Below are 26,602 nucleotides of genomic sequence, written 5' to 3'. Positions count from 1 at the left end.
CCTTCCTGATCTTCTCCTCTGTGTTCATGAATCAGGCCAATGTTAATACTTTGGTTGGAATGAGCCAGCAGAGGAGCCCAGTACAAGCTTTTAATTGCACGATTGAGTCAGTGAACAACGGAAATGCTTCTCAATCTGAGCACAGTGCTCGTGGATTTTAGAGCTGCCATATTTCAGGGTGTTGAAAAAAATACAGTATAGAACTACTCCCAATATATTACCCTTTGCATCTCCATTCACTTATAACCTTTAATTATTAACTTGTGTTTCGCTAAAAGGTTCTTTAATATGCATTAACCTTTATAATTGTTCCAGTGGTGCATTTACACACTGACTTTAGACTCGCTTTCTTTGATAGGGGCTGATATTGTGAACTTGGTACAATCGCTCTGTAATTACCAAAGTGAAGCTCCCAGCAACTGGGGAATTTGTAATCACAGGCTACAGCATTTATGTGGCCTTCTGGTTCAACGGTGCAGAGTGTCGGTCTGCCTGGAGCTTTCACAGCAAAGTAAGTTGTTTTATGTCTTTTAATCATGAAATTTTGAATTGGACGTTCCTCTTCAGAATGATATCCGAAAGGCTTTTCATTGTTCATAAATGTTACGAACTACACATGTCATACATCCTGTGTTTCTTGTTGTCATTGTACTAAGGGTTCCATGAACTCCAACCCACATTAGGTTTCAAAGGCAACTCTCCAGTGAACTCAAAACTATTCTCTTACACTTTATGTGATGAAAGATAAATTGTGCATTTTTAGATATGGTCACTTCATCAAAAAGATTTTGGTTTCAAAGAAGGAGAGATAGTGTGTTGATCAGTATCATTTTCGCCACTGTTCATAGTCAGACCAGCACTAAGCTGGTATATATGTCCCTGTGAAGATCAGGTAACAAGGATGAAAATTACATTTCATGCTTGATTTTTTTATGTCAAGCTATCTTCCATAATTTACCTCACAGGATCACAGGGAACCTGAATATCTCAGTCCTTGTCTGTGTCCCTGGACTTACCTTCAGTGAATGCTTTTCATAATTTTAAACTAAAGAATGGTGCAGTTTTTTTTAGAAAGTAGGAAAAGGAAAGTCTTTTAGTTCTCTCTTCCTCATTATCTTTCTGTTTTTCTCCAAAAATATCTCTCTCTCTCCTGACTTCTCATTCAGATGCCCATAACTCAGTTGTGAACATAACAGCGAGGGCAGACGCACTAAAAAGCACAAACTTCATCACACTTAGCCTTATTCATGTCTAAGTTCCAACTCTGACTGCTTCCAGCAATATTCATTGGATACCAGTTAGGAATGGGAATCTTGGTTTACTAAGCCTGTTCTCTTTCCCAGACATCCCCTCCCCCACTGCATCCCAAAACCGGCCCAGCTCATCCCCACCTCCCTAACCTGTTCTTTCTCTCACCTATCCCCTCTTCCCACCTCAAGCCGCGCCTCCATTTCCCACCTACTAACTCCATCCCGCCTCCTTGACCTGTCCGTCCTCCCCGGACTGACCTATCCCCTCCCCACCTCCCCACCTATACTCTCCTCTCCACCTATCTTCTCCTCTATCCATCTTTGGTCCGCCTCCTCCTCTCTCCCTATTTATTTCAGAACCCTCTCCCCATCCCCCTCTCTGATGAAGGGTCTAGGCCTGAAATGTCAGCTTTTGTGCTCCCTAGATGCTGCTTGGCCTGCTGTGTTCATCCAGCTTCACACTTTGTTATCAGAGGAAGTGCACAGGCCCATGTAATGGGTTGCCAATGTGAAGGGAGAGCACAAAGAGGGTGATTTAATTGTTCTATCTCCAACAGTCATAGGTATTGAGACGAACAACTAATATTTTCAGTTCTTATTGCTTCCAAGGAAAGAACCTGCCCCCTCTCCTCCAATTCTAACTTGGTCAGTGTTCATGTCGGTTCCTGTGACCTCTGTAGAGATTTTCAAAAACAATTATTTATTTTACGATGAGCAAGATAGGTTCAATTTTACACAATGGCTAAAATATACAGCATTGGAGATTAATCTTTCTACTTCTTCCCATTGTTGTGAATGTTAGTCAATGCAAAATGAATATTGTGTGAATGCTTTACTTATGCTGTTTGTGTTGACATAGCACTTGCATTCAAGCAGAGACATGAAGACAACTGGTAGAAAGAAATGAATGCAAATGAAAAGGATAGCCACAGACACTTTTAATTGGGACATGTATATAACTTAATCCATCTCACCAAAATGGTGAAGCATATGGCTTGTGTAGACATATCATAACTTGAATATCAGCAACAGGAAAGGTGTTGAGTTTACATGGTGAATATTTCACTAAATTCAATGCTTTTTGGAGTCTGGAGCAACAGTCACCTTGTGCATAAGTGCAAAACATATTTTCAGATTAAGGAGATGTTTTTAGGCTCTCATCAATATGCTATTTCTTCCCATTTACTTCCTACAAATATAAATCTTTTAAGGTCTAACTTAAAGCACAGTTGGATGAGATGCCTGGTGTCCCAAGACTGACGCCTTTCCTTTTGTACAGTGAGGTACTTCAAATCTGTCTATTTGCTCCAATGAATTCCATTAAAATATTTATTTATGCCTACACAATGTCCCAGCAAAAATGTAAATCTACACATAACTTCAAGAATATTCAACATATGCAATTCATAATCGGACATTTGGATAATTTGTTTCGGGAGATCCGGAAACCCAGTTATTTACCAAAAGAATGGAGCCACATGATTTACTGTTTAGAACTAAGGTACTTTACTCTACACAAATCAAAGAACTTGAATATTAATAATTACTTTATCTCAAACAGTCAGTTATACTGAAAATATTAAAAGTACAATGAACACAGTCACCTGCACTCTGAACTAAAATTCTTAATATCTGTGCCATTTGACAATCACTCCAAAAGGCTCAAGTTGAATACTTATCATAAGTTGGAACAATAATCAGTTGGTCTGAGTACTATTTCAAAGTTTTATATAAGGGTTGTGATTTTTTGGGTCTTCTAATTACTTTGAGCAAAGTTGACCCTTCAAATTTCTTTCAATTGTTCCCATGGTTGTGGAGTCCAACCTTTTCTTCGCTAACATCTTAACCGGAGTCACTGATGATAGGAACTTTCCAGAAGCTAAAGTTCTTTAACTCTGAATCCATGCACCCGGGAACTCTCTCTCTCTCTCTCTCTCTCTCTCTCTCTCTTTCTCTCTCTCTCTCTTCTCAGCATGGTTATCACCTGAGATCCAACTCTCTGTTAATAGATTTCTTCTATTATCAAGGATTTTTAAACACTTTTAGCCAATGCACAGAATTTCAACTGAACTGTGTTTGAAAGAAATGTGCTCTGCAACTAACTTATTCTAGATTAAGTGGCCTGAGAGCAGATCCAAACCCAGGAAATTACTATGCTGCTCCCACCTTGTAATTAACCCTTTTTTTTAACCCTTTATCATTAATAATGTCCCAGACAGCTTGGTCACGTGTACGTTTACAGGAAGCAAGTTGCTGTCTACAAAATACAATCTTTTTGAGAAACCTAGTGCTTAAAGTGATTACAACCCAAGATAACATGTAGTTTATTCCCCCAAGTCACACTAACAAAATAGCATAACAGCTTGGAGAACAAATTGCATGGGGTTATTGCGTAAAGGGCAGGAGGCTTGAGGGGATGTATAGTAATTGTGACAAGGTTAGCCAATTAGACCACACACAAAATGAGGCCCCTGATTGGGGTCATTAATCTGGTCCAATCAGGGAGTCCTGGCTGACAGAAATAAACAGGAGTGTTAGAAGTTCTGTTTACTCTGAGAGCTGGCTCTGAGGAATCCAGACCAGAGTCAAGTACTATGTAAATAAAGGGTGACTTGGTGGCAGGATATCAGCATCTGTGGAATTATTTCAGGATGCCCCTTATATGCCCATTCTGGGTTTGATGAGTTAAAACTGATCATGTTACCCTCCTTATTGATAATCAACTCACAATCACGTGATCTGACAAAAGTAGAAAGCCTTTCAGTCTAAAACCTGAAATCACACAAAAGTGCATCATGACTGGCATCCCTGTGAATACATTTAAACAAAAAAGACAACATAAAATTTATTTTCTACTTGAGGGTATTCTGCTTCAAGAGACAAGCTAAGGAAGGATTTCCCTTTTGGCACAGAAGGGCATTCACCTTGGAGAGCAAAGTGATCTCTGAGCAGCTGGAAACAGTAGAAAAAGTGAAGAGAGTAGACAAGAGGAAGGGTTATTTTTTCCAAGTGATTTCTGGAAGCTGTGCCTTCCTGTCTTTTTTTTCATTCTACACTGTCACCTTGTAAATCGTCTTCGATTGTTCTAACATTTTTAAAACCAAAGTAAACGCTTGGTGAGAGTTGAATCTAAATTATCAGAGGAAACTAAAATTGGACAGGGCCCATGAAAAATACAAAGAAAGCAGGAATGAACTCAAGCAGGAAATAGGAGAGCAAGAAGGGGCCATGAAATGACCATGGCAAGCAGGGTTAAAGAGAACCCCATATATTAAAAACAAGAGGATAACTATGGAGAAGGTAGGACCACTCAAAGATTAAAGAGGGAACTTGTGTTTGCAGGCAGAGGATGTAAGTGAAGTCCCAAATGAGTGCTTTGCATCAGTATTCATCCAGAAGAAGAATATAGGGGATAGTGATATTTGTATGGACCATGCGAACATACTAGGGCATTTTGAGATCAAGAAAGAAGTGGTGTTGGGTCTCTTGAAGAGCATTAAGGTAGAAAAGTCCCCAGAGTCTGATGATATCCACCCCAGGTTATTGAGAGGCAAGAGGGGAGATTGTTGGTGCCTTGACCAAAATCTTTGTATCCTCATTAGCAACTGGAGAGGTCCCAGAGGACAGGTGATGAGCTAATGTTGTTCTTTTATTCAAGAAGAGAAGTAGTGATAATCCAGGAAACTATAGACCGGTAAGTCTTATCTCAGTATATGAGAATCTTTTGGAAAGAATTCTCAGGAATAAGATTTGTGCACATTTGGAAAAGCTTGGCCTAATTACAGAGAGTCAGCATGGCTTTGTGGGGCAGGTCATGTCTTATAAATTTGATTGAATTTTTTGGGGAGATGACACAGGTGATTGATGAGGGTAGAGCAATGGATGTTGTCCTCATGGATTTTAGATAGGCTTTCAATAAGGTCCCTCAAGGTAGGCTTATCCAGAAGATTAAGATGCACGGGATCCATGTTAACTTGGCCACATGTGCTCAGAATTGGCTTGCCCATAGAAGGCAGAGGATAGTGATGGTAAGTTGTTTTTCAGGCTGAATGTCTGTGACTAGTGGTGTTCCGCAGGGATCCACACTGGGACCTTTGCTGTTTGTTTTATATATATATAATAACATATATATGTGTGTGTGTGTGTGTATATGGGTAAAAATGTAAATGGATGGGTTAGTAAGTTTGCAGATGATACAAAAATTGTTGAAGTTGTGGATAGAGCTGATGGTTGACAAAGGATACAGCAGGATATAGCTCAGTTGCAAATATGGCAGAGAAATGGCAGATGGAGTTTAATCCATCAAAGTGTGAGGTACTGCACTTTAGGAGATCAAATGTTAAGAAGAAGTATACAGATTATGGCAGGGCTCTGAACAGCATTGATTTACAGAGTGATCTTGGGGTTCAAATCCTGAAAGTGGCCTTGCAAGGAGATAGGGTGGTAAAGGTGAATGGCATGCTTGCCTTTATTATTCAGGGAATTGAATACATGAGTCAGGGCATCACGTTGCAGCTTTGTAAGACTTTGGCTATGCCACACTTAGAGTACTGCATTCAATTCTGGTCGCCACATTACAGGAAGGATGTGAAAGCTTTGGAGAGGGTACAGAAGAGGTTTACCAGGATGCTGCCTGGATTAAAAGGTCTGAGCTATAAGGAGAGGCTGGAAAAACTCAGATTGTTTCTTCCAGAGTGGTGGAGGCTGAGGGGAGACTATCATAGGCTGATAGAAGTCTATAAACTAATGAGTTGCATAGATAGGGTTGACGGTCAGAATCTTTTCCCCAGAGTTGAAATATCTGAAACTAGATTTAAGGTGATAGGTGGAAAGTTCAAAGGAGATGTGAGGGACAAGCTCTTACACGGGGAGTGGTGGGAGTGTGGAACACGCTGCCAGGGTGGTGGTGGAGGCAGCTACGACAGGAGTGTTTAAGAGACTTTTCAATAAGCACATGAATGTGCAAGGAATAGAGGGGTATAAGCCAAGGGCAGGCAGGAGGGATTAGTTTAATTTAGTATCATGTTCAGCACAACATTGTGGGCTGAAGGACCCATTCCTGTGCTTTCAGTTCTACGTTCCACACAAAATTATTTAAGATTATCCCTGTGAACAAGATGTATTTAATAACTCATAATAAAGGCACAAGTCAGCAACTGCATTGGTGTATCTCTTTCTGCACCTCACTTCCTTCATTGGGATTTTTGGTTTGGCCTCATATGGCTAACTTGCACCTTTCTTCGTTGATTTGAAAGGATCCATGGCTGCAACGTCTCACAGTTCAGTCCCTCAGGGTTATTACACATTACAAACAATGTTCATGTACTTCCCAAATGCTTAGGTATGTGAGTTGCAGCTATGTTAATATGTTTGCCCCTTGGTCCATTAAATCCAGCCAGAAACAAACACTAAGCAGGCAGCCAACATAAGGAAACAGCCTGATGCTTATTCACAGCCTCATGTTTGATGGCTCGTTGATTTACTGGGTCCATTTCTGTATAAGAGCCTTCTTTTTTCCCTTCAGGGAAACACTGTGCACGGTGCCTTCGTGCAATCATATAAGACAGGCAAGCAGGCCTGTACTATCTAAATTTCCGCTCCAAGAGCCAGCAGATAGAGGAACATAAACATTGGGATGGTCATAACTTATCAGAGTAGTGGACATGAGTCAACATGCTGTCCTTTCAGCTCTTAAGCAGGGGTTTGATGCCAGCCTGAACTCTCAAACTGAAAGCAAGATTCCCCACTAATTGCAACAATAGCATCTTACACTTATATAGCACCATAAATGTAGCCCAAAATCCCAAATGAAATTAATCTGGAGAATCTCAAGCCTGTTCCTAATTGGCTGCAGATTCACAGTACCAAAATGTTTATAGTTTATTGGAAATTGGCATTCAAGTTAGTATTTTTCTTTGAAAGGCTCTGCAAGTTTTCGTTATGTTAGACAAAGTGAAAGAAAATTACAAGGGGCAAGTTTGAACCCTGATATGAGGCATAACAGAATGTTTACTTAGGAGAGAGATTAAACAAAGGTGTAAAAGCTTATAGCATGGTCACCAGAAAATGAAGTGCATTCTCCCCATATTGACATCCCTCACTTTGATGAAAGCATAAAATAAATAAACAAGGGCATTTTGCTCACTCAGCAATAAGGGAAGATGTATACAGTCAAAACTAATAAAATAATGGGAAGTAATATTACTCTCTGCTTTGTTCAAACAGCTTTCTCAAATGAAGAATTCTATCTAAACTGTTGTGGTGTGGTTCTCCTTCAGACAATGAAAACGTTATTGCTTTTTAAAAGAATGTTCTATTTTGTTCAAATATTTCAACCAAGCAGTGAAAAATGAATTGGAGCAGGCAAACAGCAAGACTTAACCCATTTAAACCAGTCAGGCAAAGAAATTCCATCAACTTTCTCTAGCCTGATCTATATTTTCATAATCTGCTTTTTCAGTTTCATCAAATGTTGAAATCAAGAGATTTAGAGATTATTTTCCTCAATCGTAAAAGTCAATTGAAAGTTGAGATAAAAAGAATGTAGCAACCCAGACTTCTCAATCTGCTTAAAATCCTTAATTTTCTCAATCAACATCTTTTCAGACTTGAGTTTAGAGTTCTGATTTGTCCAGAGTCTTGGCAAAAAATTAATCACACTATGTGGAAGAGTTAAGACCATAAGAAATAGGACAAGGAGCAGACTGTTCAGCTTCTTGAGCCTCTTCTGCCAGTCAGCTGGACCGTGGCTGATCTGACATCCTCGCGTTCATTTTCCTGCCCTTCCCCCATAACCCTTGATAAGAATGGACTGAACCATTTCAATAGGAATCTGTCCAAAATCACTGCCATTGTTAAGAAATAGTCTGTTGTTAGAGATCTATGGGTTGCACGACAAGAGACAGGATGGACACTGACCTTAGAAACTCACATACATTTGGTCAAGAACAAAATATTGTGTTAGAAGTTAAAAATAAAGGCTGTGCAGACAGAAGGCAGCAAATACAAGTAGGGAGGCAGTCACACAGCGGTAATCTCACTAGACATCCATTAATAATTTTGGAATGTATGTTCACAACGGCAGCTGACGGGATTTGGGTTAAATTAATAAAATCTGGAATTGTAACACTTGTATCAGGGAGAAAACACTAAATTAACACTAAGATAACGAAATGTGAGGCTGGATGAACTCAGCAGGCCCAGCAGCACCTCAGGAGCACAAAAGCTGACGTTTCGGGCCTAGACCCTTCATCAGAGAGGGGGATGGGGAGAGGGAACTGGAATAAATAGGGAGAGAGGGGGAGGCGGACCGAAGAGGAGAGTAAAGAAGATAGGTGGAGAGAGTGTAGGTGGGGAGGTAGGGAGGGGATAGGTCAGTCCAGGGAAGACGGACAGGTCAAGGAGGTGGGATGAGGTTAGTAGGTAGGAGATGGAGGTGCGGCTTGGGGTGGGAGGAAAGGATGGGTGAGAGGAAGAACAGGTTAGGGAGGCAGAGACAGGTTGGACTGGTTTTGGGATGCAGTGGGTGGGGGGGAAGAGCTGGGCTGGTTGTGTGGTGCAGTGGGGGGAGGGGACGAACTGGGCTGGTTTTGGGATGCGGTGGGGGAAGGGGAGATTTTGAAGCTGGTGAAGTCCACATTGATACCATTGGGCGGCAGGGTTCCCAAGCGGAATATGAGTTGCTGTTCCTGCAACCTTCGGGTGGCATCATCGTGGCACTGCGGGAGGCCCATGATGGACATGTCGTCTAAAGAATGGGAGGAGGAGTGGAAATGGTTTGCGACTGGGAGGTGCAGTTGTTTATTGCGAACCGAGTGGAGGTGTTCTGCGAAGCGGTCCCCAAGCCTCTGCTTGGTTTCCCCAATGTAGAGGAGGCCACACCGGGTACAGTGGATGCAGTATACCACATTGGAAGATGTGCAGGTGAACCTCTGCTTAATGTGGAAAGTCATCTTGGGGCCTGGGATAGGGGTGAGGGAGGAGATGTGGGGGCAAGTGTAGCATTTCCTGCGGTTGCAGGGGAAGGTGCCGGGTGTGGTGGGGTTGGAGGGCAGTGTGGAGCGAACAAGGGAGTCACGGAGAGAGTGGTCTCTCCAGAAAGCAGTCAGGGGTGGGGATGGAAAAATGTCTTGGGTGGTGGAGTCGGATTGTAGATGGCAGAAGTGTCGGAGGATGATGCGTTGTATCCGGAGGTTGGTGGGGTGGTGTGTGGGAACGAGGGGGATCCTCTTTGGGCGGTTGTGGCGGGGGTGGGGTGTGAGGGATGTGTGCAACCGCAGGAAATGCTACAGTTGCACCCACACCTCCTCCCTCACCCCTATCCCAGGCCCCAAGATGACTTTCCACATTAAGCAGATGTTCACCTGCACATCTGCCAATGTGGTATACTGCATCCACTGTACCCGGTGTGGCTTCCTCTACATTGGGAAAACCAAGCAGAGGCTTGGGGACCGCTTTGCAGAACACCTCCGCTCGGTTCGCAATAAACAACTGCACCTCCCAGTCGCAAACCATTTCCACTCCTCCTCCCATTCTTTAGACGACATGTCCATCATGGGCCTCCTGCAGTGCCACAATGATGCCACCCGAAGGTTGCAGGAACAGCAACTCATATTCTGCTTGGGAACCCTGCAGCCCAATGGTATCAATGTGGACTTCACCAGGTTCAAAATTTCCCCTTCCCCCACCGCATCCCAAAACCAGCCCAGTTTGTCCCCTCCCCCCACTGCATCCCAAAACCAGTCCAACCTGTCTCTGCCTCCCTAACCTGTTCTTCCTCTCACCCATCCCTTCCTCCCACCCCAAGCTGCACGTCCATCTCCTACCTACTAACCTCATCCCACCTCCTTGACCTGTCCGTTTTCCCTAGACTGACCTATCCCCTCCCTACCTCCCCATCTATACTCTCCTCTCCACCTATCTTCTTTTCTCTCCATCTTCGGTCCGCCTCCCCCTCTATCCCTATTTATTCCAGAACTCTCAAACCATCCCCCTCTCTGATGAAGGGTCTAGGCCCGAAACGTCAGCTTTTGTGCTCCTGAGGTGCTGCTGGGCCTGCTGTGTTCATCCAGCCTCACATTTCGTTATCTTGGATTCTCCAGCATCTGCAGTTCCCATTATCACTAAATTAACACTGTTCGTTACAAATACCCACTTGTTCATTGAGATCCTGTAGGAAAGGATATCTGTTGTTCCCTAAATAAAAGTAAAATACTGTGGATGTTAGAAATTGGAAATAAGAACAGAGGATTCTGAAGAAACTCAATGGGTCTTTAGAAGAAGAGTCAGACTGGATTTGAAACATTCACTCTGTTTCTCAATCCACAGTGCTACAAGACCTGCTGAGTTTCTCCAACATTTTCTCTTTTTATTTCAGTTGCTACTTGGTCTAGCCTATAATCGTTCCAGATCTACAGTAATGTGGATGACTCATAATTACCCTCAATTCAAGGGCAATTACGATTGGAAATGAATGCTGGCCTTCCCAGCAAGGTCTGAACCCCAACAAAGAATGAAAGGACAACTTTGATATTTCTTTTTTTAACATTTGAGATTCTGGAAGGTTTCAGTACATTGAAGTAAAATCGTATCAGAACATAGAGTTCCTGGAACTCCAAATACTGCTTCCGTGGAAAATTTCAAAGATAATTCTTAACAGACTAGGAACTATTCAAGATAAATAGGCTGAGGAACTAGGCTATAAAATTAATAAGGATGCAAGAAGACTTCCTTGACATGTGGAAAGCCAGTATAAGTGTTTGGCTAGGATTACTATGGTTGAAGGGTTTATAGCCTTCAACTTCAGGCAAAATACTTGACTATCTTGTAATTATGGGCACTTTGCCCAGGTTGATAGAAATCACATGCATATGCTAAGGCAGTGCCCAGTCACAGCCAAATTCTAGGAATTTGTCTTTGGTACACTGAAATGTATATTGAGGCACATGTTACCACAAACTGCTGGACTGGCAATTACTGCAATAATGCCACTACACAGCAAGCCTATAAAGCATAAGTGCGTTAACTGGCATTAGTCCTCATTTCAAATATATACTAAAACACTGGAAAATACTGCAATTGCATTTCACTTACAAAAGAATAAGGAAAATATACTGTCTCTAGACAAAGGGTCGCGTGGATGTGAATAAGAAGCAATTAGATATTTGGCCTTACAGCTATCAACTTTCCACAAAGCGGATAAACAAAAAAAAAGAGAAATCATCTTTCCTTCTACAATTTGTTGCCAATTCTTAGTCAAATATACAGCTCTTTCCAGTGAGTTTTTTTTTAGTATCTTTGTTTTGAGAGAAATGGATATTTCTCGGCTCTTTTTTTGAAATTCATGCCATCATGGTGATACCCATTTCAATGATGTGGAAGTGAAGTTACTGAAATTCTCTGATATAAATTGTGGGGATTCCTGTGAGGCATATCCATGGTCAAGGAATGATTTGAATGTAACTAGTCTTTATTCAGATCAGTCAGGAACTGCCTCTTTTCTCTCATTAGTTTGGTTTCCTTGCCACTTCCCATCCCATTCCCAAACAACACCCAGCTCCCAAGAGTGTCCATTGTTTATGCAAAAGAAAGGAAATTAAACAAGGAAATTGAAAATGCAGACAATGCAAACTTTATAAAGTACTTATTCACAGAATTACTCATACTAGTCTCTATAGTGATGCACATGACGTCAGGATGAATCTCATATTGAGGTTGCAATTCTTTAACTTATTTCATAGACACTGAGTGTGAACAGATTGGTTGCAGAAACAGAGCCCAGATTTTCCATTTGAGCCAGGACATAAATACAGGACAAATGCAGGTCCCAATCCTGCACTGTATCAGGAGCAGAACCAATATTTTGATTGGCTGATCAATGGCCAGATGATGTCCTCTGAGCTTGGCAGCCTGTTGGAGTTGGTGTGATGATGGTGATAGGAGCATTGGGACTCATTCCCTGCTATGCAGGTAGGATGAGAAATGGTAACACAGTGTGGAGCTGGAGGAAAACAGCAGGCCAGGCAGCATCAGCACCATTCATTTTTGAAGTAGGTCCCGACCTGAAACATTAGTTTTCCTGCTTCTCTGATGCTGCCTGGCCTGCTGTGTACCTCCAGCTCCACACTGTGTTATCTCTGACTCCAGCATCTGCAGTTCTTACTATCTCTGGATGGGAAATGGTGCCTCTTTGTCACTTGAAGTAATAAGTAGCTACTGCTGCAGGGCCACCATTGTTGATGGGGTGCCCCTTTCTTTTAATGAAAGGTTTTTGGACCAGCTTTAATTGCTCACCGTGTGAGTTTGTAGTCACCAGGTAAGGATGGCAATAACATTCCCTAAGGACATTAGTGAAACAAATGGATTTTTCTGACAATCAACAATGGATTCATGGGCATCATTAGATTCTTGATTCCAGACTTCTTTTAAAATCAAATTCAAATTTCCCATCTGCCATGCTTGGGATTCAAACCCAAGTCCCCCAAACATACCTGGGTCTCTGGATTAACAGTCCAGTAATACCACCAAATGACGGTTGCCTTTCCATGTCCTCTTGAGAGCAGCAGTTGCAATCAGGTTGGTACATGAGGCCTTAACATCTTCTTGGAGCATTGCCCCACCCAGCACCAGGTTTGCTGCCAGCAGCCCATTTCCCAGGCTGGGGAGTCAGGGTAGGGGGGCACCGTTGTTTGACTGAAACATTCCATTTGGCTTCTGATCATTGACTTCAATTAGCCCTTTAATGACCTTTACAAGCTATGTATTGCATGTGGCAATTAGGTGTTCTGCCCCCAGTCCAGCCTTCAGGAAAATTGATTCAAAGCAGGCCAGTGCCAACAAACTGGCACGCTGGCTGGTGGTGCAAAATTATATGCCTGTCTGCCTGAGTTCCAGTCCCAGCAACCTCCGACCATCCTGTCCATTTCTGAATTGAAATAGAGACAGTCAGTAGGCTTGTAAAAAGAACGCTTTCACTTGAATATTATTCAAACCCAACTTTGTATGTGTATTGTTAGACTGTGTCCTCTGTTTGCCTGCTCTCATAAATGGAGTGTTTTTGTTGATATTTATCCGAAGCCCTTTAGCTGGCAAAGTCATTGCAGACTGGTTCAATTTTATATACTCCAGCACATTCATGCAATTGCACATGACCATCTTGTGAACCCTTACTATATTGTCAGCGATAGTTCTAATTCAGATCACATTGAGATCAATATGCACCTCTTATGCGCTTCATCTGCTAAGAGGAATGAAAGGAATGGAATAATTCAACATCTCACTGTCCTAGGTACATAATGTAAGTTCTCTAGCTTCCTCTGAAACTTGGAACAATGCTGTATATTCACAGGCACTTATATGCAGCGTCACGTGTCACACATACAGATACATCCGCACAAGACATAGTGATGCTTTGAGCTTTTGGTGAATATAAGGTGTCAGACAATAAACTAATATTTTACATAAAGTCAAACCAACCAGTAAAAAGTATTAACATTGGTCCTAAGGATAACAATGATATGCTGATGCCAAAACATGTACTGTTTGGGGAGGAAGCATGTTAAGTGGAGTGGATGCAAACAAAATCTGCCTCTGGAATGCACTGGGAAAAGTGGCAGAACAAAACCATTTGGACTTGCTGGATTTATAGCGGATTTTATTGCTTTGTTTATGGCATTACGAGCAGGATACAGTTACACTGTCACCTTTGTAATAAAACCTTGCAGTGTTAAAACATAGTATAAGCCAGGAGTCAAATTAACACTGTAAATCCTAACTGTATAAGAGGTATATGATTTTGTACTAGAACTTCCTGGTTTCTTCAATAAGTTAAAAGTATGGTGTCGCCTAGTGATGACTTTGAAACTATGAATTGTTTATTTCTGATAAGAGGTACGCACAGGAGGATATTATTTAAACAGATAAAAATATTGAAACAGTACCTTCCCTGCCTTACTACTTTCAAATCTTATCTAAATCCAACATAACAAATATTCAGAACACATAGATACTTTTCTATTGGCCAGAATTTTAGCTGAAGCAATAAATTTGCTCCAAGTACCATGAAGTTCTTTCCCACACTGATTTAGATAGATGATTAGCAATAACCTTAAGGCCTTTCTGTAAAAGAAACCTCTCATGTTCTATGCTTGAATATTGATGTGATACGAGCTTCCCTATAATGATATCCCAGGATGGGTTGAGTGCGACGGATAATGACTGTAACACAATATCTGGCAAATATACAGTGACTGTCTACGAAATTGGTCAAACCAGTTTAACCCCGACAGACTTGTCATCCATTGAAGATAGCACCTATATTCTGGAGTAAGGTGTGGTATTTGCTTCTATTTACAATCAATCAAGATTAAAATACCAAGGTAAACATTAAGAGAAACTGCAATTAATAAAACTTCTACATATCTTTCAAGAATAAGTGCTGTTCACTAACACAAATTGTATTTGCTCAAACACACCCACCAACAGAAAAACATGAAGTGAACAGAGATTAAGTAAATTTGTCAAATGCGAAGGAGTAAAACTTTATTTAAATGGATGTAAATGTTTGAGTGTTACTTAAAGCAGGTCTGTCAGAATTGAAACGGAGCCCATCACTTGCACATTTAATATTTCTGTATAATGGAGGAGGATTGTTTGGTTGACTTTCAAGGTTAAGTTGGTGGTTAGTGGTAATATCACTGGACTTGTAACCCAAAGATCAAGCTAATGCTGTGAGGGAATATGGGTTTTAACTCTACCATGGTAGCTAATGGAATTTAAGTTTGGAATTAGAGGCTAAGCACAGGTACCAACATCCATGTAAAGATGTATGCTAGATAGATCACATGTTTAATCTGGGTTTTTGACATTGACATAAGAACTCCAAAAAGGCCCAAATTATACTTGAGTTATTCCCAAAGATAACTGACAAGGCCAGAATTTATCAAACATCCCTAACTGTCTTGACAATCACAGTAGCGAGTCACCTGCTTAAACCACTGTAGTTTGAGAGGTCTAGGTATATCTACAAAGCTGTGACAGAGTAAATTCCAGGATTTTGACCCAGGAGAAATGAATGAAAATTGATATAGTTCCAAGTCAGAATTCTGTGTGAACTGGAGGAGAGCTTGTGGGTGGTGATGCTGAGTGGAGAGTATTCCATTATATTCCTGAGTGTACCTGTACATAGTGGGATTCAGGAATTAAAATTACTGTTGCTGCTGAATTCCGATCCTCTTAGCCACTCTTTGGTCACAGAAAAATGAGCCTTTCAGTTTCTAGCAAATGATTTAATTTCATTTAATGATTTAATATATGGTCTGATTTAGTGCAGGATTTTCATGATGTTTTTGCAAAAGCTCCAAAAATAAACAGGCTTGAAACGGTCATAGTGGTCACCTAACCACATAGGTTGGCCAAATTTCATGAAATCAATGTAGATTAAGTGAAAAATAGTCAAGTTATAATTATCAGTTTCCTTTGGGGCAATGAAGCCAGCCAGCCAGCAAGCCCCTTGGAGAGGTGTAAAAAAGCTCTCATTTTCCTATACGGATTTAACCCTTTATGAAAATGCTCACATGTTGGACTTGGATACTTGCCTGCAATTAACATGACCTGAGACAAATTTTCCACACACATGGGCTACATGAACAAGTTGCATTTTCAAGAGATAATGGGAACTGCAGATGCTGGAGAATCCAAGATAACAAAGTGTGGAGCTGGATGAACACAGCAGGCCAAGCAGCATCTCAGGAGCACAAAAGCTGACGTTTTGGGCCTAGACCCTTTCTGGGCCTGAAATGTCAGCTTTTGTGCTCCTGAGATGCTTCTTGGCCTGCTGTGTTCATCCAGCTCCGCACTTTGTTATCTTGCATTTTCAAGATGCTGCTTTTGCAGAGAGAGACGATAAAACTAAGTATACGGCACCAAAGGCTGAGGATACTGTGTCCAGTTCTGGTCGCTAGGGTGCAGGGGATGTTCACCAGGAAGTTGACTGGTATGTAGGGTGCTAGCTATGAAGAGAGGTTGAGTAGATTAGGATTATTTTCATTAGAAAAATGAAGATTGAGGGGGGACCTGATTGAGGTCTGCAAAATCATGAGGGGTATAGACAGGGTGGATAGCAAGAAGCTTTTTCCCAGAGTGGGGGACTCAATTACTAGGGGTCATGAATTCAAAGTGAGAGGAGGAAAGTTTAAGGGAGATATGCGTGGAAAGTTCTTTACTCAGAGGTTGGTGGGTGCCTGGAACGCGTTGCCAGCGGAGGTGGTAGATGCAGACACGTTAGCGTCTTTTAAGATATATTTGGACAGGTACATGGATGGGCAGGGAGCAAATGGACACAGACCGTTAGAAAATAGATGACAGGTTAGACAGAGGATCTCGATTGGTGCAGGCTTGGAGGGCCGAAGGGCCTGTTCTTGTGCTGTAATTTTCTTTGTTCTTTGTTTTTTTTTGATACTTTCCCGATCACTCATGAAGAAGAAGTATCAGGCAGTAATATTGCTTTGAAAGAAATATCAGGACACTGAGAACTTAAATATAACTGCAATATTCACTCCTGCTGATGGTTCAAGACACCAACTAATAAATTAGGTCTCAGGTTAAAAACTTACACCTGCAGGACACTAAAGGCTCTTAACTGTACATTCCTTTAACTTCATTTATACAGACGTTATTCCTTTTTAACTGTGTATCATGTATGTGTGTATGTGAACGTCTAAGTGATTTTACATTGGCTGTTTCATTGACATCATTTGTTTCTTGTTCCTCTTGTGGTTAATGAGTTTTTTAAAAGAATTCTTTCATGTGCAATGTGGCTCCACGTTGTTTCTGGTAAAAACAGTTAACACAATTTTAACTGGGGAAGGGGGCCAACTGGGGAGATTGAAACGATGGGAACCAGCTCAATTTCTCACTAGACTTATAGCAAGTACGTATGAACATGCACTGCTTTGTACCTCTACTTACCATTTAGTGCCCCAGACCCGTACTTGGTAATAGCCAATATTTCAGGTCAAAGTGTTGGAGGACGTCAAGCTGCATGATTCTCGGTTTCCATAATCCTTCATCATGAACTGACAAATCTTCCAGTTGATGTTATATTAACATCAGCTTTTACCCAAATTGTAAAACAAAGGCAAAATTCTGTTGATGCTGGTTATCTGAAATGCAAATAGAGAACACTGGAAATGCTCAGCATGTCAGGCACCATGTGTAGACAGAGAATGGCAGCTCCATGTCTGTGGCATCGCAGCTATTTTCTGTCTGGCTGAGTATATCCAATACTTTCTGTTTATGTTTACCTACACTTGGTGACTGTTGAGGTCGAATAATAGTCATTCATAACATGTAGATAAGAGTGTTCCAGTGTATTAAAACCCCAGCTAAGTCTGACAACATTATACCCTCTGAGAGGGTGAGAGAAGCGATGTCTGTCCTCCAAAAATGTGTCCTGACTTTGGGGCAGTTTCCGAATTCAACAACTAGTATGTCATTGGTGAGGTCATGGGGTAGAACAGGTAGCCATGTAACCTGTAGAAAATACAGTTTAAGCTTAACTGGAGTATTGTACCCAGCTCTGGGCACTACACTTCAGAAAGGACGTGGAGACATTTGAGAGTGTGCAGAACTGTTCCAGGGAATGGAATCTTCATTTGCAGAGACTGATAGGAGAAAAAGTAGAAAGGAAATTTGAGGCGTTCAAAATTGTGATGGGTCTGGACAGAAACTCTGGAGAGAAACTGTTCCATTAATGGAAAGGTCCAGAACCAGAGGTCACGGATTTAAGGTCATTGGCAGCAGGAGGAGAAACTTATTTTTAGTGTAGAATGTGGTCAGGATCTGGAATGCACAGCCTGAGAGTGGGTTGAAAACAACTTCAATCATGACTTTCAAAAAGGAATTGAATCGTTATCTGAAAAAGAAAGCTTTTGAAGACAGGGTTACTAAGGGGTTGGGAATGACGGGCAATGACCAGAAATGAATTGCTTTTGTAGAGAGCTAGAATTGACAACGGGCGGAGGGCCAACACTGATACAACGGGCCGAATAGCCGGTGCCCACCACTTCAATGGTTGAGTGGGCAACCTTCCTTTACCCTTCAAAGCGAACGGTCCAGCAGGCATCTGGGCAAGAGAGCCAGTTTCTGATGATATCAAAGCAGGGAGCCGACAAAAAAGGCCGCTGCCTTGCATTCCAAATGACCCAATGCCTCCAACAGTATCTTCGTGGCGTTGCAAATAATAACCAGGTCAGTGGCAGGCAGTCATAGGAGAGATTAAATCACTAAACTAATCGTTCAGACTCGGCGTAAAGTGCATCCACAACATTGGCATCAGATTATTTATATCTGGCCAATAGCAATTTGTTACGTCCGAAATCCAGCTGATTGAAACAAGTGACCAGAAGATGCCCCGCACCAACCCTCACCTCTAACATACTGAAACCTGATCGGGACAAATCAATAATTCCGTATATCGAGTTTAGTATGTTCAGATTCACGGCGCATGACCCACAAACACGAAATGAATCTGTCCCGTGTTTTGACGAGAGGTCATCGACCTTCAACCGGCACCTCCGCTCTCCTTCCCTCAACAGAAGCTGCCAGACCACGGCGGAGCATCCCCCAAGCCTTTATTGTAAATTGCCTTCTAAGGGCAGTAAGCGACCAGCATTTATTTCTGAGGTCGAAATGCGCTTCTTCACCAGCGCCCCCCGCCCCTCCCCCAACAAACCTCCCACTTCTTTACCGGTTTACAAAACAAACCCAGGGTCAGGGAAACACAAGCATTTCGTCTCAGCAGTGTAGTGTTTGTGTTTTTTTTGTAACACAGGCAATGGTGATTGTGTGAGACGGGCAGCAGTGGGCTGGCTCTCTGTTTACGAGCTCGATGCGTCACTGCAGGGGTGACACTGACAATGACATTGACACTGAAACTGATACAAGCGCCGCCTCCGATACTGTAAAAAAAAACCGACAACAACTGCCGCAAACGCAATTTAAATTCGGCTTCACACTGGTTACTTACGGCGACTTTGACTTGTAGTAAATGAATGCACCCAAATTAAATGATTAGTGAGCGCTCGATTCTTGAGAACGAAGAGTCTTTTACCGGGTTGTCTGATAAACTTTAGCACATACAACACAGTCTTTGACTTAACCGCTGTCAAGCGCCAAAAAAAATGGTAAGCTGTTTCATGACAAACTTGCCAGTTTTGACGTTATTTTGTATATGATTGAGAAACACAAAGATCTCCCACCGGTTCTCGGATATGTTCGCTATTGGCAGATTGGTGCGAGTGTTTATTGCAGTTAGGTGTTTCAGATTGCACTGACTGTAATGGCTACATTTACCTCCCTTCTTGAAGGCGACTAATATCGTTCGTAAGTCAATTACAGCTAAGTGAATTGTTACTGTCGCGCTCGCTGTTGACTGGTGTGATGTACAATCGGTGTCTTGTCAAATGATAATAGTAATATTGTTTAGAAGTTTGACACGCTGTATAATCCCGCTTTGTTTTCGCATCTTAAGTGGAAACTCCAATGTGAACTGTGCATGCTCAAGAGAGGACAAAACGTTTTCTCCCGGATTAGGTTTAAATCATTTATAAATGTGTTTGACCTATAGGAAATGTGTTCAGTTACACGTAGCTATGTATTTTCCAACATAAGCATTATATTCAATCTTACTTTGCCCCCTTTTAGCTCTGTCCAGTAATACGTAGGTCATGACACATTGTTGTGAAAAAATGCTTCTTAACTGAATGGAAATCAAATTAATGGGTGCGACACAACTGTCTTGACTTTCATATGGCCATTTTTGCACATAATACACCCGTCCACGCTCTAATATAAGGTTGCACTGTAGCGGCATTTCTGTCATATTTAGGGATTTTCCCATTTAATGTAAGAATGCAACTATAACTGCATTAGCGCCGGCAATGCGGAACATTACCTTGCAATCCGGCGACCTGATTTCCAAGCGAAATAAAACAAATTCAGACACAACACTTGGAGGCAGTAGGGTACCACGTCACATACAGAAGTATTTAAAGATGCGGCTAAACGTTATTTTTTCAGATCCGCTGCTTTCGGATCTATTCCTGCGCTATCAAATGGTTAAAATAACTGCGCACAATCTGCCACAGGCTACCTTAGGAACATCGTGTCAGATTACTATGCAAGTACAAAATAACAAGATCCATTTAATTCATTGTTTGGTCACTTCATTGTATCTTTAGTTACCATGGTAATCCATGTTATTTCATCATTTTTGCGTATTATGTGAATCAGGCACGGGGCGCATCATATAGTTGCTTCTCTCTAGAAGTTTGATGTGAAGTTTATAGACTGAGTGAACAGTAAAGCAGAATTTGAACATATGCGCGAGTCAGGCCAAATAAGTGTGACAGCACCCACAGAAGGTGAGAGGCAGATAGATCCGTAATTAAGTCAACAACAAAAAAGTACGCCTGCGTTTAAAAATAAATTTTAAATCTCAGTAGAGCTTTTCTGTCCAATTTGAAACATTTAACCCAGCCCCCGTCGGATTGGGTTCATTGACATACGGAAAGAAAACAACAATTGCTGGAGAAATTCGTCAGGTCTCACAGCACCTGCAGAGAGAAGTTCTTAAGAAGGGTCATTGATTGTACTCGAAACCTTAACTCTGCTTTCTCTCCACAGGTGCTGTCAGACCTGCTGAATTCCTCCAGCAAATGCTGTTTTTCTTTCACATTTCCAACACGCGCAACTCTTGGTTATATTTCATTGAGGTACCGCCGACAATACAATTGATTAATCAGAATGTTGTAATTCTGTTGTTGCCATGCCCTTTGGCTGGCTTTGATTGTGTATGTGTGGAGAGAGGGGCAAAAATGGAACGTGCTGGTGAAACTTAGCACCTGCAGCGTTTAAAGTGTAGAGTCCGGGATCACAGTTGTTCCGTACATTTTATTTATTTCGTTACTGTGGATTTATTAGAAGTGGGAGGGCGAGGATAACATGCAGGGTAAAAACGAAGGATGAGGAGAAAGTGAAAACTGAATACGTCTGGCAGCATCTATGAAGAAAAAAACAAGAGTTAACGTTAGGGTGCAGTGAACCTTCGTCGAAACTGCAGGAAAACGTAGGGTGCACGGGCGATGCTGCAGCAAGGGAACGTGGGGGAGGCGCGGAGCGGAGGCGCGTTTGAATTTCCCGCCGGCCGGCCGAGAGCGCGGGGCCTGTCGGGAGAGGCTGCGCGCTGGATGGTGGGTCTCGGTTGCTGCGCCTTCTCCGGTGGCGGCGGCGGAGTGACCGGGACCGAAAGCGAGCAGGGGCGTCGCACTCGGAGCTTTCCTCATGTTTTTGGGACGCGGAGTAAGTTGTGACCGATTCCTCGGGACTCGGTTTAGTTTGAAATGTGAGATGGGGAGGGGGAAGTCTGTAGGCCGCGTTCCTCCTTTGTCTGACTGGGAAGGAGGAGATACCGTCTCCGTCCTTCGCCAAATCCGCTCAGAGAACCGACTTCACTCGGGTTCTTCTCTTCACCGGACGAGGATTATTCTTTCTTCCCTTTTTCCCCCTTCCTTCTCCCGAACCGGTTTCGCTTCTCTCCCCACACATCCCCCCCCCGCAACGTTTTTTGAAAAAAAGCGGAGTCGCCGGTCTCGGTGGAGGGGTCGGTGATTGACGGTGGCGCCGACTAATCGGAGACTGTGCCGGCCGCGATGGGCTTTGTTGCCCGACCAATGAGCGAGCGACGATGGGAGTAGGGCGGTACACTGGTCCCGCCAGCCACCAAGTTTGCCCGGTCGCGAGTGTGGTTGTTCTGCTCTGTGTTTCCTGAATGTGTTGGTCAAGGAAGAAGTGCCTGTCCTCTTCTTCATCTCTCTACACAGACACAGTGCTGGGATACCGCAGTGAGTGTGCCGAACCAGGCAAGGTGAAAACTCTTGACAGACATGCCTTGGGGGATTGGGGGGGGGCGATCGTTTAATTTCTTTTCTTTAACTGCATGGCACTAAGACCCTTCCGTGTCCGAACCGGTCATCGAGCCTCCATCCATTCACTCCAATTTTCCAACACCTGGCCCTTAGATGGACCGCATAGTGTGTTGGTGCCTCGCCGCAAGCTCCTCCGGATCACCGAGTCTCTCATTGTTCATCAACACGCGGTGAGGTTCCAAAAAGGGGCTTCATTTGGACCTCAAATCCCTCTTTTCGAGTTCATATTACTTCTTACATGAAACAACACTTGCAAACATGTTTCTACTACAATTTAATTTTAATGTAGTCAAAGGGAATATTTTACGAGATTGGTTTTTATAAAATCTCTCCCTAGAAAGAAACTATCCTGATTTTCTTTTACCCTTTTGACATTTTTCGGTGACGACCTCGCAAGAAATGTAACCCGTCCCGGCAGTAGCGCCTTTTTGATTGTGAAAAGTAGTTAGACTGGTTTCCTATGTATACCCCTCACCCCCACCATCAACTCCACCCACCCTCATAAGTAAAATTAAAGCCTTCAGACGGTGAGTAATATGTCAGCCACTCGGCTTGCTCACAGGAGGCGACGTGGCTCATTTTCATGTGACTCGTAGATTTTTTTTCTCTCGCTCTCTAACAGAAGTTGAGGGTTATTATCCTGTGACGCTCATGCCGGGTGTGAGTGGCCACTCTGGGCAGTGATTCGGATGTCATGCTCCACAGCCATGTGGCAGTAGCCTGCTTGAAATTTGGTTAAGTGTAGGATTTTGGAGTTCGAAAGCGTTGTTATGATTAGAAGTAGCGGCCCCATGTTTGCCCTGGCTGGTGTTCGCGGAATCATTGGCGACTTTCTTTGCGTTCAATTCGCGGAATTATAATCGAGTTGAGATCGCCCTGTGCCATTGCGTTTTATCTGCTTTCAAAAGAAATTTTGTTGCGTTAGTCAATCGTGATAAATTTCCCTCCCGGGGATTTTTTTCTTCCGTGCTGAAGGGTAATTCTTTTCAGAAAGTTACTTTCCATCTCTGGATATTTCCAAGTGAGTATTCTTGTTTGAGTTAACTGTCAATTCCTATGAATCTCCGTGCTTAAACGTCACTGTTCAGCGCGGGGAAAGGGTGGACAGTATTCAGCTATTCACTGAAGCATTGGATTATGAAACGGATCAGTGGGGTTTCAAGGTTGATCTGATTTGATTTTAGTTCTAGAAGTGGAGGTTTTATACCACGCATTCATATACAAGTGGGCAAAGGGATCCCGGTGTGTTGATGTGCATTCCCCTCTTGTGTTTCCGCAACGTGTGTGCTGCTGGCGATGGATTGGCGTGAGCGTGGAAAACTGTACTGGGCGTATCGTGTTCGAAGTTTGCAGCCTTCATTCAGGTGTTGAATGTTTGGATTTTGGATTTCGTTTTTTGTGAAATTTGTAGGCGGATACAGAAGAAAGTCCGCACATTGGCTGGCAGTCCTGTTTCTCAAACTCCAAAGTTAACGTTCTGACGTTAGTACACCAAATATTGCATACACAAATATCAATGTCAGGTGCAGTGATGTGAAAGGAAATTCCATTTTGTAATCATTGTGTTTCTCCGCCTTAGAAGTGAACGCCTCTGCAGATAATGGTTTAAAATTACGGAAATATTTGATGCAACAGAGGGCTTTCTTTCCAGTAAATTTCGTCTAGTGTAGATCATGCGACAAAATTAAAATTGCTAAAGTACGAAATGCAAGGCCAAAAAAAAACAATTTTGTAACTGGTGACGGGGCACAAATTGTAATGGGGACGAGGTAGAGAAGGAAAATGGGATTTAGTAGGTTACCATATTTCTCAAAATTCTGTCAGATGTACAAGTTGTGTATTATATAAAGTTATGTTAAAGTGAATATTTGCAGTGGCAGTTATTGTGTTACTTTAAAAAAAACTTATAAATGACCCAAGTATGAGGAAGGTATGAACACGATAAATAATACTAGGCAGGCTCATTTAAAGCATGCAGAAAATCTGAATAAAGTCACCAATGAATGATGGTTTGGAATGTTGTCATTCTTTATCTGCCAAATTGCAAACAGTATATTGTCAATGAAAAAGGAGGCATGTGAGTTATTTAATAACTTTTAAAAGAATGAAATTTAAATCCTGTTATTAAAAATGAAAGGATATTATGCTAGTTTGTTGTTAAGTCCAAGTGGATGTTTTTATTGTTCTGTTGAGTTGTGAGGATCGTTTTCATTATTGGAAATTTTTCTCTCTCCCCTCTCCAAAAAATGCATTTAAACTCCCAACCACGATTATAATTTGAAATGATAATACTTCTAATGCTGGAAATCTGAAACAAAAACACAAAATGTTGGAACTACTCAACTGTTCAGGTGGCATACGTGGAGAAAGAAACAGTTAATATTTATGATAAATGCACGGTCAGTCAGAACCATTAACTCTGTTTCTCTCCATCCCCCTCATAGGTACAGCCCACGTTGAGCATTTCTAGCATTTTCCATGATTATAATAATCTGTCTTAGTGCTGTTTTGAAATAATGATCCTGACCAAATGTGATAATGGGAACTGCAGATGCCGGAGAATCCAAGATAATGAAATGTGAGGCTGGATGAAGGGTCTCTGATGAAGGGTCTAGGCCCGAAACGTCAGCTTTCATGCTCCTGAGATGCTGTTGGGCCTGCTGTGTTCATCCAGCCTCACATTTCATTATAACAATGTGGTCCAGTTTCTCTCCCACATGCAGCACTAGCAGGCTTGGCTAATTACATGAAGCTAAAATATGTGTGAGGAGACCTAATAATTATACAGTTTTGAATAACTTTAGAACAACCTTTTAAACTAATCTTTCTGGGTTAATTTTGTTTAGGTTGGAGGAACATAAGCAGGAATGCCACTGGCAGCTTTCCTATACTTAGACAGTTACTTTTTTTTCCAACTTTGATCCTTTTTGAGTAGAATAAATGTGGGACCCTTAAAAGTATCAATTTTCAGTACACTTCTATACTTATGTTAAATGTTGAGCATTGTTAGAATTTTGAATCTGATGTCCTCTGTCTTGTAGTTCCATCTTTGGCTCAGAAGATGGGCAAGTAATTCCTCTCCTGCTAAAGTTCTACAGTATTACTAAATAAACAGTACCTAGGTTTAGAGCTTTTGGTTATGCTATCTTCCCTTGGTAGCAAGCAGATGGTTACCGCATCTCCAGTTGTATGGCAGAGATTGGGAGTTCCGTATCTGATCAGAATTTTAAATCTCCCTAACCTGCTATATTAGGTTAACTATGATCACATCTGACATTCAGATAATATTTTTAAAGAAAGTGAGCAATTATTTTTATATTTTTGCAGTTTGCTTCACTGAAGTAGTGTTGAGCTTATGCAAGAAATTGGTTTCTAATTTGTTTTGATTTGTGCAAAATATGAAAAGTAACTAAGAGGAGAATAAGATTTACTAATTTGAAGAAGACCCTTCAATGGAAAGCTTACTCTGTGAAGGAGACTGTCTCATATGAAGTTTTATAGATTAGTGTGATTGCTTCCCATAACTCCTACCAACATGTTTCTCAGAACAAATGTTTTACATTCTTTTCACAATAACAGATGGGTGCATACCTTGTCAGTCAGTGGGCAGAGTCATGCAGGTGAATGAACACTTTTTTCCTCTTGGAGTGATGTGCACATCATGAATAAACAGCCAGCATTCAATGCCCTTGAGAAGGTGACGGTGATATTCTTTCTTGAACAAGTAGTCGGCATAGCGTCACTACACCCACGAAGCTGTTAGTAGGGGGTGTTCCAAAATTTTGACTCCAACAACTGTGATTTAACTGTGATTATGGTTCTGAGTCAGGATAATATATGTCTTAAAGGGGAACTTGTAGATGATAGTGTTCTCTAACACTGAAAGGTTTTGCATTATAGCATTTTCTAATGAAGTTGAGGAGACTTGCGACAATGTTTTTGGTATTGACAAAATGAGTGCGACATTGGCAATATTAATGGTTAAACCTTGGTGTTATGCACATTGAGCAAACTCCAGCTCCAACATGTTTTCCTTGTGTAGTTTCATTAAATTTTCATGGTAATCTATGTAACATTGTGATTTAAATATATTCATAAAGTTTCTTTTTTTAAAACCCCTAAAACCTCATTGAAGTCCATACAAGATGTTTTGGTGTGTAGCAATTCATTAAATTGATATGATGGGCACATTCGTGGATAGAGTTTAAGAGAGAGCTCATTCTAGAAAAAATTTTTGCTTCAGAAATGAAATGCAAATAATATATGTGTTTACTTATCCCTTTCTAAGAACCATCTGTTCTATCATGTATTAAATCCAGACTGGGAGATTTGGGCAATTTGAATGCCCACCATGCTTAATATTTAACC

General features: G+C 41.8%; 1 protein-coding gene across 6 annotated transcripts in view; it reads left to right on the top strand.

Moving 5' to 3' along the window:
• Positions 1 to 389: 389 nt before the first annotated feature.
• mapk6 (mitogen-activated protein kinase 6) overlaps positions 390 to 26,602 on the top strand; it is a 43,442-nt gene continuing 17,229 nt past the window's right edge. The window contains exon 1 of one of the 6 annotated variants that reach the window (XM_048563140.2): positions 390 to 511. The gene's annotated coding sequence lies outside the window, so the exon portion shown is untranslated. Of the gene's footprint in view, positions 512 to 19,211; positions 19,433 to 20,955; positions 21,023 to 21,494; positions 21,609 to 22,053; positions 22,174 to 23,232; positions 23,256 to 26,602 lie in introns of those variants that run through there. The other 5 variants (XM_048563136.2, XM_048563139.2, XM_048563137.2 and 2 more) reach the window with 5 other exon arrangements.

Source organism: Stegostoma tigrinum, chromosome 33 (assembly GCF_030684315.1).
Source record: "Stegostoma tigrinum isolate sSteTig4 chromosome 33, sSteTig4.hap1, whole genome shotgun sequence".
NCBI classification, from domain to species: domain Eukaryota; kingdom Metazoa; phylum Chordata; class Chondrichthyes; order Orectolobiformes; family Stegostomatidae; genus Stegostoma; species Stegostoma tigrinum.
Note: the sequence above shows the minus strand (reverse complement) of the source record. Positions and strands in the feature narration are given on the sequence as shown.